Source organism: Dipodomys merriami, unplaced genomic scaffold (assembly GCF_024711535.1).
Source record: "Dipodomys merriami isolate MVZ:Mamm:240054 unplaced genomic scaffold, mDipMer1.0.p SCAF_17, whole genome shotgun sequence".
Lineage (NCBI taxonomy): Eukaryota > Metazoa > Chordata > Mammalia > Rodentia > Heteromyidae > Dipodomys > Dipodomys merriami.
The window spans coordinates 1259058-1273032 of record NW_027203048.1 but is presented as its reverse complement, the minus strand read 5'-3'; the positions used below and the strand labels follow the sequence as shown (position 1 = coordinate 1273032).

The 13975-nt window shown below is 45.0% G+C and overlaps 1 protein-coding gene across 3 annotated transcripts in view; it reads left to right on the top strand.

Moving 5' to 3' along the window:
* Cyria (CYFIP related Rac1 interactor A) overlaps window positions 1-13975 on the top strand; it is a 95594-nt gene that overhangs the window by 36215 nt on the left and 45404 nt on the right. For 2 of the 3 annotated variants that reach the window (XM_070025020.1, XM_070025021.1), the window contains one exon: window positions 6229-6372. The exons of the other annotated variant lie outside the window; for it this stretch is intronic. The gene's annotated coding sequence lies outside the window, so the exon portion shown is untranslated. The remainder of the gene's footprint in view (window positions 1-6228; window positions 6373-13975) is intronic. 3 annotated transcript variants of the gene reach the window in all.

The following is a 13975-nucleotide window of genomic DNA, read 5'->3' as shown; positions in this document are numbered from 1 at the left end:
TCTCTTGATATCAAATGTGCTCTGATTACCTACACAAGAAGAGAATAATAGTAATAGGTGGAGCAGCCGCTGAGAAGTCATGCACATACCCTGTTTGTATGCTCTAATTTAGAGAGTGGATCTCACCTAGTTAGAAACATTTACAGCTTTCAGCAGCCTCACTGTGTTCTCTTGTGCGAGGCTCCGAGCCCTGCCAGAAGGTGTCTCCAAGAGCTCTGCCAGAGGTGGAGGCTTCCCAGAGCTGCCTGGGCTTTCTCATGCTACACGATATCCCCAGCTCACAAGTCCTGAGATGTTCCATGGTTGGATCAAGGTCAGAAACGGCCCCTTCAGAAAACGGACAGATGTTGTTGCTTTCTTGTTTGGGTTTTCCTTTACCTGTTTTGATGGGTGAGTTGGATTCAGCACTGAGTTCCTGATTTCAAAAGAATAGCAGATTCTTTTTCCCTCTTGGCTAGAGATTCTTAAGAAGGCTGGGTATTGATTGGGGAAGAAGTAGAACAAAAGCAGGGGAAATTAAATTTTGCCTCCTTCCTTACAGAGTCCACTGAGGCCAGAGTAGTTGGAGCTGCCCACCTCCAGGCAAGGATGCTATCTGGTGGCGATGTGTAAGGCTAGGCCTTGTGGAGCCAGGGTGAAACCTGCAGGCAACCAGGGCTTGCTCCCCTGCAATAGGCTGTTCTCTCTCCAGCAGGGATACACAGAGGTAGTGGCTGTTGCTCTCCACATTGGTGGACCATCCAGTGGTCTTGGGTTATCCTAGAGTGAAAGCCAGAGAACCTTCACATCTGGGGGTCTAGTTAGTTATCAGTACAGGTGAGGGGGTCAATTTCTGGGTTGCCAGGGCATAAGGAACATTATTTTCAAATATCTTGTTAGACTATATATCCAATATCAGCATGACTGCCTTGTAATCTAGGTATGTAGACTCTTTACAGATAAGGCCAACAAGCCCAACGACCTTAGAGACAGCTTGGTTAACAAAGGAAGGATGAGTTGTCCTGAAGGACTCTGTGTGTGTGTGTGTGTGTGTGTGTGTGTGTGTGTGTGTGTGTGTGTGTGTGTGTGTGTGTGTGTGTGTGTGTGTGTGTGTGGACTAGAAAATATGGAACTGTCCAGCAAAGTCCATCACATTGAGATAAGAACAACTAATTCCACTGGACAGTAGATTACATTTGGGTGTCTTTTTGTGCCTAGTCAGAACTGGGTTATAATTCAACCGTATTATCAACAGGACCTCTTTACTCTCTCAAAAGTATCCAAGTTTGGGTGATAAATCATGAAGTAACCCTAATTATATGTGACCACATACATGGAAGTGGTTAACAGCACTTAATAGAGATGTGTGGGTAGATAATTTAAGTGAAAACTTGTGCTGGCTGCTTTGACAGCCCTGAAGTGGGCTGTGGCTTAGCTCCATAACAGGCATGCGTAAGTCACCTCAGTGGTTCATAGCAATGCGGCTCAGAGTTGAGATCCGGGGCCAAAATGACATTTAAACGGGCCCAGAACCTTTTGCATAGGCTATTTGCTTTGACCTTTACAAAATTATTTATCCTAGATATAAATCAGGAACAATCATCATTCTCATAGAGAAATCCTAAGAACCTTGCAGATTTCTTACAGTTATTAATGAAATAACTAATGACTGTTATCATCGTTTCTTATTCCAGGAGGATTACTATTTGGGCTTTACTCTCACCATCTGTGATATGCTAAGAGATGACCTCTGTTCTGACTTCTGTCCCTCATACTTTCAAAGGCTGAAACCGGGCAGCCTCCCCAAGGGCCTCCACTGTGAGCAGAGAATAATTTGCCTGCCATTCCAGCTGCTCTGTCCTCTGGGACATGGGACTTTCCCAAAGCACCATCTCTTCTACCTACTGATGACCCTCCCATCTTGGGCCTCTCTTCAGCCACTCCCAGAACCCCTACTTCTCTTCCTGTGAGTGGGCCTGTGTAAATACCAAAGCCAGGATGTCACTCACTGGTGCTAGTGTCACAAGGGTGGGTGACCATCCAAATGAGACCAGTGGCCAAATTCCCAGTCCTGCCAGTGGAGCACCTTTCAATATTCCCTTCCAGCTGAGCTTCTGACCCTCATCCCTCTTAAAATCTGTTCCTAGTATGGTTGCTTTATTGTTGTTCTTCCTACTCTTTTGCCTTTTAAGACAACCGCCTTAAGCGAGAGTCTTAGGGAGAGGTTAAAAGCAAACATTAAAGCCAGACTGTCTAAATTCACACCTTGTCTCTACCACAATTACTCGGAATCCTTTGAACAAGTCACCTAGTCATTTGTCTTAGTTCTCTTACCTGTTAGAGGGGCAGGGGCCGCAGGGCCCACCCTGGCAGCTGGTGGGAGATGGTGGATTACTGGATGGTTAGTGCTAAACAAAGCCTGACACATAGTAGAGATTCATACAGGTCAGATCCTGTTCTTATCTCAAACTTTGCTCCCTTCTTCCTTCTTCATATGGTCCCTGCTCTTGGTATTGTGGGAACACTGTCACGGAACACTTCCCACATGGAGACCAGGCTCTGCTCTGAGGAATGGGGCACTAGGAAGACACATGCTCCCACACTGGGCCCTAGATCCTCTGTCTGACCAGCCTGGAAGGTGGACTTTGCTCTCTCTCAGGCCCTTTGGTCCTCTTACCCTCTATCTCGCCTTCTGTTTGGTTTGCCCTTGCCCTGGCCTCCTTCTGTGAAAAATTCTCAGAGTAGAAGACACGCAGCTGTCTTCAGCTGTCCTTCAGCTCCTGCCGTGCCAGGGAACTGAAAGTCATTCGCAGATTCCTGTTCTCATATTGGTGCTGTGGTCCTGGATACAGCATTTCATGTCTCTGGATTTTGGCTCCTCAGTTTGAAGATGGGATGACTACTCTTTTGTCTTTGTACCTCTTTCAAGAGGAACAAAGATGGGATAAGAAACTGGAGACACTTTGCTGGTCTCAGGATGCTGCAGATGTCCAGCCCTCATCTCCACGGTACCCGTCTTCTCCGTGTGTGAGGAGAGCTGGGGAGGCCTCCCTGGTGTTCCTGATATGGCAGCTAGGGAGTGAAATCAGTGCTGGCAGAAGGAGAGCTTCTGTTTCTCCTGGAGACCAACACCAGAGTTTGGAGTTCCTTTCCCTCCTTCATCTCAGTTCTCCCTTTCACCAACATTCGAGGCTAGCAGTCACTTCAAAGAGCTTGGACTCTTTTCAAAGATGTACTTGCTCTTTGCTGCTCTGTTTGTTTGGATGGGGAGGGAACATTTTACAGACGCCAGGGCAGCACCGCAGAAGGCCATTTGCTGGGAGACCTTGAGACAGCCCTTGTAGGGCTTTTGTGATCCTGTCTAGAAGAGAGAAGGAGGTGGGGCTGTGGCAAGAGCTGAATTTGCTTCTCTGTTATCCAATGGACCAGTGCCAGGCTGATGCCCACAAAACACTCTTAACATGCAAGTTTCCTGGTTCCTTCTCTGGGTTGGGTCTGTCCTTTTTATTACTCCTCATCCCCTGCCTGCCCTAGTGTTCACCAGGGAGCTTTAGAGTAGTATCCATATTAAAGTATTATTGGGGTTTTCCTTTTGTAGGGTTGCTCAGGGTTACCAGGAGATTGTCATCCATAAATATGCAAATTAGGGGGGACCTCTGTGGGCCTCTGTAAGGATGCAGAGTGGACAGAGTGTTGAGGAAATTTGCAGGTGAGATCCTAGAAGAGACTTGGCTCTCTGCTGTACTAACCTATTTTTTGTGCTATTTGTTTATCTGTTTGCATGGTATGGGATTTGAACTGAGAACTTCGTGCTTTCTAGACAGCGCCAAGTACTCTATGATTAAATCACATCTCCAGCCCTTTTTAGTACTGGTTACTTCTGAGATAGGGTCTTACTCCCTGCCCAGGTACGTACCTGGACAACAGTTTACCAATTTTAGACTTTCCATAGTACCTGGGGTGACAAGCCGGCACCACCATGAAGATGGAGTCTTTCCATGAAGATGGAGTCTTGCAGATACCTCTGCCTGAGATTGGCCTGAAACTCAATGCTTCCCATTGCCCTTTGAGATGACACAGACTTGTACCATGACACCAAGCCCCGGGTTGAGAAGGGGGATCTTGAAAACATTTTTTCCTGGACTGGCTTCAAACCGAGACCCTCCCCCTCTCAGCCCCCTAAGTGACCCTTAGGATGCTAGGGATGACTCACCAGCACTGGCTCCCTCTGGATTTTGAAGTAGAAGCAGAAGCTAATAGGATTATTTTTTCTAACCCTGGTCAGGTGAATCTGTTCCATTCATACCTGCTGAGACAGGTTATGATTTAAGAACATTTGAGCTAGCAAGCGGGGAGCATGGGCTAGCTCTCCCTGATAACTGACCATGTCAAGAGATTCTCCCTTGTGTCTAGCTCCATTATGACTTCCCTGGCCGCTCAGTCTCTACGAAGAGATGAGGGATGTTTTCTTACCCTGACTCCTTTGCAAATTCACTGCCCCTTGTCCTGGAAACAGCCCTATATTCACCTGTGCTCTGAGGTAGAAAATGGAATTTATTGGACACCAGCCCAAGTCTTCCAGGACCTTCTTTCCTATTTCCGTCTTTCACAACTCACTTTCCCCAAATTCAAAGCACAGCTCCACATGTCTGCTCAGAAATCACTTTCTCATCAGGCCAAGGACGTTTCAAAGTTGCTGTGTTTTCTCTATCATTTCCTTTCCTCCCTCCCCCCCCACTTCCTGTTTTTTTTTCCTTCCTCTTTCTGCACTCCCACCCCATTTCTCCTAGCTTGTCTGAGAACAGGAACAAAGTCCAGAGCATTGATAATCATAATTTCCTGCCAAGCCCTCTGGCTGTGGCTGCGCAGAGGCCAGCCCAGCCTCCCTGAGGCACCGGTCCCTGAAGGGAGGTCCTGTGGGAGACTCTGGCCTTCAGGATCTGGTAGGAAAGATCCTTCAGTCCCGAAAGACATTGAAACTTCCCCAGATGCATTTGTGTTAAAACTGTAGAATGAATAGATAACTCTGTTGTTCAGGTCTAATAACTAGTCTAGTTCAAATGGACAAAAATAGATTTAGGGGTTAGATGTAGGTTTATTTCTGTTTCTAAATTATTTTGTCTTTATGACTCTGCAAGCCATTTTAGCTGGAAGGCTTGGTGCACTAGTTTCTTAGAAAATGGAGTTAGTAGCAAATCACAAAAAGGTTTTGAGGGCCAATTGGAGAAATATATCTAGAAAATGCACACGATACACTTGACAGATAAGATTTGCTTGTTTCTCTCTAATTTGGTTTTCTGCACAGAGGAGTAGTTGTTCAAATAGAGGAGAGCTGGAAAAATCCCATAAGAAATGGCACTCATTGGAGGAGAGCCCATTTCTATTATTTGTATTTTTTTAAAACAGAGAGAGGAGGGCAGATAAAAAGAAAGAGTCTGGCTAAACAGCAATGCACCACCATCTTCCATATAGTGATCTTTCTTCTTTTCTTCCTTCCTTCCTCCCTTCCTCTCTTCCTCTCTCTTTTTCTTTTCTGTTCTTTTTTTTTCTGTGCTAGTACTGGGTATTGAACTCTGGGACTACTGCTGTCACTTGACTTTTTTGCTAAAATCTAGCTCTATCACTTGGGCTCCTCTTCCAGTTTTTTTGCTGGCTAATTTGAGATAAGAATCTCACAGACTTTTCAACTCAGATTGCCTTAAACCATAATCCTCACATCTCAGCTTCTCAAGTAGCTATGATTTCAGTCATGATCACTACTGCCCAGCTCAAAACAGTAATTCCAATGAAAAACAAGGAAAGAATCATAACCATGTACCTGAAAGTGGACTACTTTACTAACTTAGCTGTCCATGGTTAAACAACAACAACAAAAAAAACCTTTTTCCAGCAATCAGAAAAAAGTGCCATCTCCCTTTATAAAAAAATCTGTTTAAAACAAAATGAAAAAAAAAGAAAGATTTTCCCTTGTAGCTAATTTTTCAGAAAAAAAAAATTCCTAAAGGTCAACACAGTCAGAGGCATGTTTAAATCAGGATTCTACTCTCAAATGGCTGAGATTTGGAGGCTGTTTTCTTCTCTAAGCCTCAGTTTCCCAACTACAGAATGGAAGAAATAGGCGAGATAATCTCCTAGATGATTTCTGTCCCTTGAAATCGCTGATCCTCTGACTTTCTGCATGGAGACACATTGTGACTGGGAAAGGAAATTGTCTCCTATAGTAATGTGACTTGCATTCCCTTTCTGCAGAGAGCGCTCCCTTAAGGACAGAGACTCTCTCGGGGAACACAGACCTGCTCTGGAAAGCCACGTGCTGTGGTATCACAGCTGCTCCACTGGGGTTCATCTCTTCAGCCTGGAGTCGTGAAACAGGATCACAAGAGACATTTCCAGGTAATGACCACCTGACGTTAGGTGTAGCACAGCAATAACCAGCATTTTAGTAGGAAGTATGTAATGTGCATATTTATAGGTGCTTTGAAAGTACTAATGATGGCCATTTTTCCAGGTTAAACCCAAGAAAAAGAGCATAAATAATAGCTAATATGCATTTCAAGGAAAGTGTAATGTTGAAGTTGATCAAAAGCCTTGGGCTTTTTAAAGCCGTATTCTCAACAGAAGCTGTGCTATTCTGTGTGGTTTAAGTGTTTAGGCATGAACCAGAGGAATTGAAGAATGACCTGCAGGGTAGAAACAGATTTGAGCAGGAGTTTTAGTCACTTCCTTCCACAATCCACATATGATTAAGCAGAGAACGTCCATTAGCTGGGTTTTCATTCTTCCCCTCTGGACCAACCAAATTGATACACACAGGGGGACATATTAAAATGGGATTGAGGCCTCATGTTAGAGACCTGATTTACATCCTACTTGCTGTTGCATTTTTTAGTGACAAATTTGCTTCATAAAGTTATTGTCCAAGAGCCTTTGCAGTGGACAAGCTACAGCTAACCATTTCCACCTTCCTGACTACCAGCATGTTGAGTTTCTCTCTTCCTTCACTTCTTTCCAACCATTTGTGGGCATTTTCCTTCTGTGACAAAAGATTTGGCCACATCTACTTGAACTTCTTCATTTGATTTGCACCTGCTGTGAGCTGACATGCCTCTTAGTCCCCAAAACATCTGTTGGGGGTCTCAGCTCCCTGGACTCCAGTACATTAATATACTATACTTTTAGGCACACTCAAAGTCAAGTTCAGAAAGCATGAAGGCAATGGCTCCCACACGAAGATAGCCACATCCTTTATTCTTACATTGGTAGCTGGTGTTAACTTGCTGTGGTCTTCCAACCTAAAGGTCTTTTCCTGTTAGATGATACCAAGTTTCCTTGAAAACTAAGATCCATGCATAGGACCAGATGACTGCTGATGCACCTTGCAATGGTAACTTCCTTGGATTCTTAGACCCCGACGTGTTCCTTCTACTACACTCCATCTATGGTGGACAGGTTGACTTTGTCTGCTTTCTCCTTCTTCCTTTTCTTACTTCTTCCTTTAGAGTGATCCCTGAGCTGTGACATTATCCAGAAGAAAGAGAAGAGCTTTGTGTATTATATAGATTGCATCTCTCAGATTGGCTATATATTGGCTTGGTTATTTCACTTAGATCATTTGAAATCCCCAAGTGTCTATTTGCCCAGGGAAGGGTGGGGTCAGTGTGAGTGTATTATTGTGGTCAGGCCCACTATTCCCCTCGTGCTTTCATTTCATCCTTGTCCCCTTCAGTACTGGATCTACGTTAAGTTCCTCCCAGAAGCTTCCTCCCTGCAGGCAAACAAATTTTCAAGGCCCAAAAGGAGGGCCCTAGTTATATGGAGACAGATGTCCTGGTCTGAGACTCAGCAAGGCAGCTAAATTGCAAGCACATTCTCATCTGAGTTTTCACTTTCTTCCTTGGATGCTCACTTCTTTGGGCATTTGTCTCTCTAGTTGTCCATTCATTCAGCAAATATTTATGGAACATGTGTTTGTGGTATGTGACAGGTGCTGCTTGGTGCTAGGGATTCCTCACAGAACAAAATAAAGTTCCTGTTCTCAGAGAGCTGGCATCCAAGCAGGGTCAGGGATCATCAACAATTAGCGAGCATATGTGTATTACAGCAAGCAGTAGCCAGTACTGTAGAAAAGTATAATGAAAGCAGAAAGAATTAAATAAATAAAATAAGCCAAAGAACTAGGGAGTTAGCAAAATGTTACTGCTCTTATGAAAAAATGCTGAGGAAGGACTCCCAGATAAGGCAAGATCTAAAGAAAATGGTGAAACAAGGCTGAGAAGAATCTGAATAGCACAGACTCTGAAAGGAAGTGTTCCTGGCCTTTATGGGTCAGAGTAACCAATGTGATTGAAACAGGAGGATTGAGGGGACAGTGGAAAGAGATGAAGGCAAAATGGAATGGGGCCTGGAAGATCTCACTATGACTTAGGTGTTTATGTTCTAACTGGCTTTTCCTGAGATTCTTCTCCCCTTCCTCTCTCCTCCCCAGTATGCTTAAAAGACCCCATCACAAAAGCATCCCTAAGTAGAAATAAGGATGGGTTCTAGTTATGAGAATTAGTATTAGTCATTCATTCAAAAATCTTTACTGGGCCCTAGCTCCTGAGACTCTAGAAATGAATGAGTCTTGGCTCCATCCTGAGAACTTGGCCTGAATGCTTCCTTCACACTTCATGGAGAAATTCACCAGTAAGTTAGGTTGAAGTAAACAGTTGTTAGAATTTGATTATCATAGAAATAATTTGCTCAAGTAGGAGGTTTCCACTGGAATCTCCTATAGATCATTTGTATGAATATTTTGAATTCCTTTGGATAAAAGAAGATCAATTCATTCAGCAAATGTCTGGATGCCTCTTCTCTATCAGCTTGCATGTCCAGCCCTGGGTATCACTGGTGATGATATTCAGCCTCTTGAATTATTTGTAGCTTTACAAGGCCATGTTTGGATAGACCAAATGTCAGAGAGCCCAAGGAGTTGCTGCTCACCCACACAGAGGGGTGGTAAAGCAAAGATGCTCTCTAGGGACATGTCTCCTTCCACTGTTTTCTAGAGTTTAGGAGGGGTTACAGTTACATAAGTAAGGTAATGAGTCCATGTCTCGTTGAACTACATGTCTATTTTATGCCTCATCTCTGGATTATTATGAAGTCCTAATCTCCTCTGCTATTAAGAATGTTTACAGACATCAACCCAATAAGATGGTTGACAGCAGGAGATGGATACAAAGGCTCCTTATGCCATCCAGTGCCCACATGAGTGATGAATGCTGGGAGGTTTCATGTCCCACTTAGGTGCACAGATTCTGAGAAATGGATACATCATGAGCCTTGTTTCTGATAGGAGGGTGACAGGCAAAAGTTTATACTACTCTGATCAAAATAATAGAATTTAGGTCCTTTACATTTCTTCTGGTCAGCACACAAAGGAATAGTTTCTACTTCTTAACTCTCTCTCCATCTACTAGACACTCAAATAAGACTTTTCTTTTTAGAAAGTTGGAATTCATTAAATAGATGATTTCTAAGTATGTACAACTGGCCAGATGCTGTGGTGGGTCTGTGAACATCAAGACAGATCTGGCATGGCCAGGCCCTCAAGTTGGCTGTTATTGTGTGACAAAGATGACCGAGGTGCCAACAGTGACAGGTGTAGATATGGGATTGGAGTCCTACTATGAACTAAATGATGTGGATACAAAGCAGGGAACAGGAAAGCATGTTCTCTGTCTACCCAAGGACATCAGGGAAGGTTCCAACAGAAACCATATGAGCTGGGCAATGAAGGATGAACCGGAGCTGGAGACTGGAAGAGAGATACTCCTGGTAGAGAAGTACACTATAAATAAGGTCCAATATCCAATTCTCTGTGATGGTGGTGGGGAGGAAATGGCAGAGAACTGATCGTACACCACCGATCATGCCTCAACTGTGCTTTTCAAAAATCCATTAGTAGCCACCTCCTCACCCTCCCACCCTGTTCTCTGTGATGACTAAAAAGAAGCAAACTGACTAATTTGAGCTGATCTTTTTTCTGACCCCATGGAGGTGTTAGTGAACAGAATAGATAATGGGGACCGTGAAAAGAAGTAGAAAGAGGGGGAGGAGGAATCCATCACTGTCTTCAAAAAACACTGACTCCCTGATGGCAAAATGTAGGTTTACAGAGAGCTGAGTCTGCTACTCTTAGAGCAAACTCTACCTGTTCCCCCTCTTCCCTTCTTCTGGGACACATGTGTGCACACAAGCATACATGACATATGCACACACATGCAGATGTATAGATAGCATATGGGACTGTATGTACATACTACAGTTACTAGGGTATTATTATCCAAACTTTTTAGACATCCCACCTTCCCCCTGCATGCTGTATATCAGTCGTCTATAAACAGGGAGGTATGTTGAGGAGACTGAGGATGAGAGTTTTGCAGTTGGGCCATGCCGTTGGCTCGGAGGCTTTTGGCTTGGTGTTCTACAGCTCCTTGGTGCGGAATATTCAGGTCCTATACAACAGGCTTACAGAACCGAAGTCAGCCACAGTGAGGAGTGCAGTCAGACGTCACTGGTGTGCGACACAGTCTGTGCCATTAGAATGCCCAATGGTTGCTAAGCAACCACAGATGGGGGAGGGATGTTTTTGAACAAGGAGGTTCTCAGAAGCAGGGAGGAGGTCCAGGGCAGGCTAGGGGAGTGGTGGATAGCAGAGTGGGCATTATGAGTGAAAGAGGAAGGCCAGCTAGGAAGAGTTGGCTCATAGGGATCTTCTTTTAAGGGTACTGAGGTTTGAACACCTGGCCATGTGCTTGCTGGGCTGGTGCTCTACCATTTGTGTCACACTTCCAATTCTTTGTCCTTTAGTTATCTTTTGAGTAGAATCTCCGGCTGGCTTGTACCTCTTACCCTACTATTTCTGCTTCCCACGTATCTACAATGGCAGGCACCCATCTTCACCCACCTTTTGATTGGTTGAGAAGGGGGTCCTGGGTACTTCTTTTGGGCTAGGCTCGCTAAATCCTTCCTCTCTTCTATCCTCTTTACCACCTTTATCTCCACCTCCCAGTAGCTATATTCTAATCCTGGGCCACTGATCTGGGCTGATAGTGATTTTGTGACACTGATGGAGGCAGCGAGCTCTGCCAAAAGCCTTTTCTAAATAAATGCTTGCAGGCCTCAGGTGCCTATCTGACTCCTCTTTGCTAAGCTCTGATGTCAGAGAGGAGGAGGAACTTAAGACATGTGAGTAGAACCAGCTGGCCCAAGCCAGCCTCACGACTGCTCCCAGCTGAGTGAGCACAGGCCTCCACTGTGCAGGGCCTGAGCCTGCCTGCCCTAGTCCTCTCGAAGGGCCCACAAAGCCTTGCTTGTTCTCCCCTGACATCAGACCTCACCCTCAGGATTTCGCTGTCCTTCTGGGGCAAGATCTCACACAGTGATAACAGAGAGAAGGGAAGCGATGAATCAAGCGAAGACTGTCTCGGCGTCACCATGCCAACGCGCGGGGCCGGCAGGGGGAGGGAAGATGGTGCCGGCTGAGGGCACTTCTGCACCAGCTCGTGCCCTAGCCAGGCCCAAGGGAGCCGAGCCGCTGGCACTGGCTCAGCGAGCAGCAAAGTAGTAGGCCCAGGCTAATGAAGACTACCGTACAATGGGTGGATTCTATTGTGCTCCTTTTTAAAAAAAAAAAAAAATGTAAGTAAAGGTTGCAGTTCATGCCTACTAGAAGAAAGATTTACATGAAAAGGTTTTTAATGTATTTTTTTAATCTTTTAGTAGTTGTACAAAGGAGTCGCCACTCAACAAAGCAGTTCATGAATACTGTGCATCTGGATCAATTTCATCCTTTAGACATTCTCACCCATCCCTCCCAACCCCCTCCTTCCCTCAATGATTTGTTCTTTTAGTTTTGTAGGATATGCATTGAATTTTATGACTGCATCTTCCTCCTTGTTTCTTTATCTTGGAAGTTTGGAAGGGTGTGAGAAACTATCTGGTCTTCTGTCTGATTTTTTTTTTTTCTGGCAAGTAAACTAAGGAAGGGAGAGTGAGAAATAGTTCCAATAGTAGAAAGAAGAAAGGTTTTTTTAGGCATATGGTACTGGATTCAAGGAGTGACACTTAGTCAAGCATGGTGGCACATACCCATAATCTCAGCCCCAGGAAGATCTCAGTTTGGATTCAGCCCAGGGAAAAAGTTAGCAAGACCAGCACTATGTCAACAAACAAGCTGGATCTGATAGTTCATACATATAATCCCAGCTACACAGAAAGCAGAGGCAGGAAAATGTCAACTGGCCAAAAACATGTGGGCTTCTATTTGAAAAATACCAAGAGGAAAAACAAAAACAAAAGCAAGCAAACAAACAAACCAGCTAGAGGAAGGGTTCATGTGATAATAATTGAAGCCAGCTCAAGGCTCAGTTCAAACCCAAGTACTGCCAAATACATAGATAAATAAATAAATTAATTAATTAAATGCTTAGCATAAAATCTATCCCATAGGAAGGACTCATAAATTCAGTCCCTGCTTACGTTCTCATATGGCCAATTAGCACCAATAAAGAATCCCAATTGTGAACTGAAATGCAGACTAAACCAGTTTGGGCGTGGCATTTGCTTTAGGGACTAGTTCTACAACACCCATGGATTTGGGGGATGAGGATGGAAATGGGGGTGGTCGCCTTGCAACCTCAGCTCCTTAGTGGAGGCAGTGGACCGCGTCACGAAGCCCCTCGGGACTGTGAAAATGCAGGCTGGCTCCATAGGTCGGAGGCAGGCTTGCCTTTCTGCATTCCTAACCGAGACCAGATGGGTGCTGGCGCTGCTGGCCCTTGCTTAGAGCAGGGAGAGGCAGCAACGCTGAGGAAAAAGGGAAATCCTTGTGGTACGCTGTGATTAGAAATAAATGAAGGAAAACTCCTTGTGGAGGCTCCTTTGTAGGTAAAAACAACTACATACCTGCATAGAACGTGGTATTGTGTGCATACTGGAGACAGGAGATGGGGGGGGGGGGACGTTAAAGAGATCCCAGAATGCACCCTGGCTGTTTCCTTATCTGAAAAACTGCTTTGCAGAGAGACTTCGGGGGTAGCAAAGAGTTCAGCATCACAGTCGACTTTGGGGAAGATACAGCTGGAGAGGATTGTGGCACCTAGCCCAGGCCATAGCAGGGAAGTGGCAGGTGCCCCTTGAATCTGCACCTCCTCCTCTGTATGTTTCCCACTCTCTGCTGAGCACCCGAGCCACCTGAGCGAGGCTCTGGCATGGCATCAGCTGAGCCACAGCCCTAGACACAGCATCGGAACAGCAGCTTGATGAGAATGAAGAAGTTGCCCAATGAACACTTGATCTGTCTAGACAGCCTGCAGGCCTTAATCATGATGCAGGACCAAGGGTTCAAACGGGGCACCATAGGGGGACCACAGACACCAGCCTGGGAACCCAGCTTGTGTGGCTGGAAACACAGCACAGCCCTGAGCAGCAGGGCAGGTCCTAAACTGAAATCCATAGATAAACTTTGTGAGTTTGTTTGTTTGGTTTAATCGTGGTCTTGGTTTTAATCTAAACAGGGAAGTTCCAAGGGACCTTGCTGTTTCTCTTGTATATTACAAGCTTCCGGCAGGGGCAGCAACTAGAAACTGGAAGCAGCTTGTACTTCTGTCTGCCTTCCTGCCTGTCTGTGTGTCTGTCTGTCTGCCTGCCTGTCTGTCAGTTTACCTGTGAGCACAAGGTTGTGGGCACAGATCATGAGTTGAGGATTTTTTTTTTTAAAGCCTTTCCTCATTAGCGCTTCCAGGATATTCTCCAGAGGGTTCATTGCAGCATTCTTAATATAATTTGAAGTGTAGGTTTTATTAAAGGAGTCTACAGAGACTCTCTGTGCTAAGTCTCTCTGGAGTTATAATCTATAACTACAGGATACAAAATTTCTTTTGCACTTCCGGCTTTGTGAATGAAGTCCAGTCAGTTCAGCTAAGACAGATGCTTCTCAGAGGAAAGCATG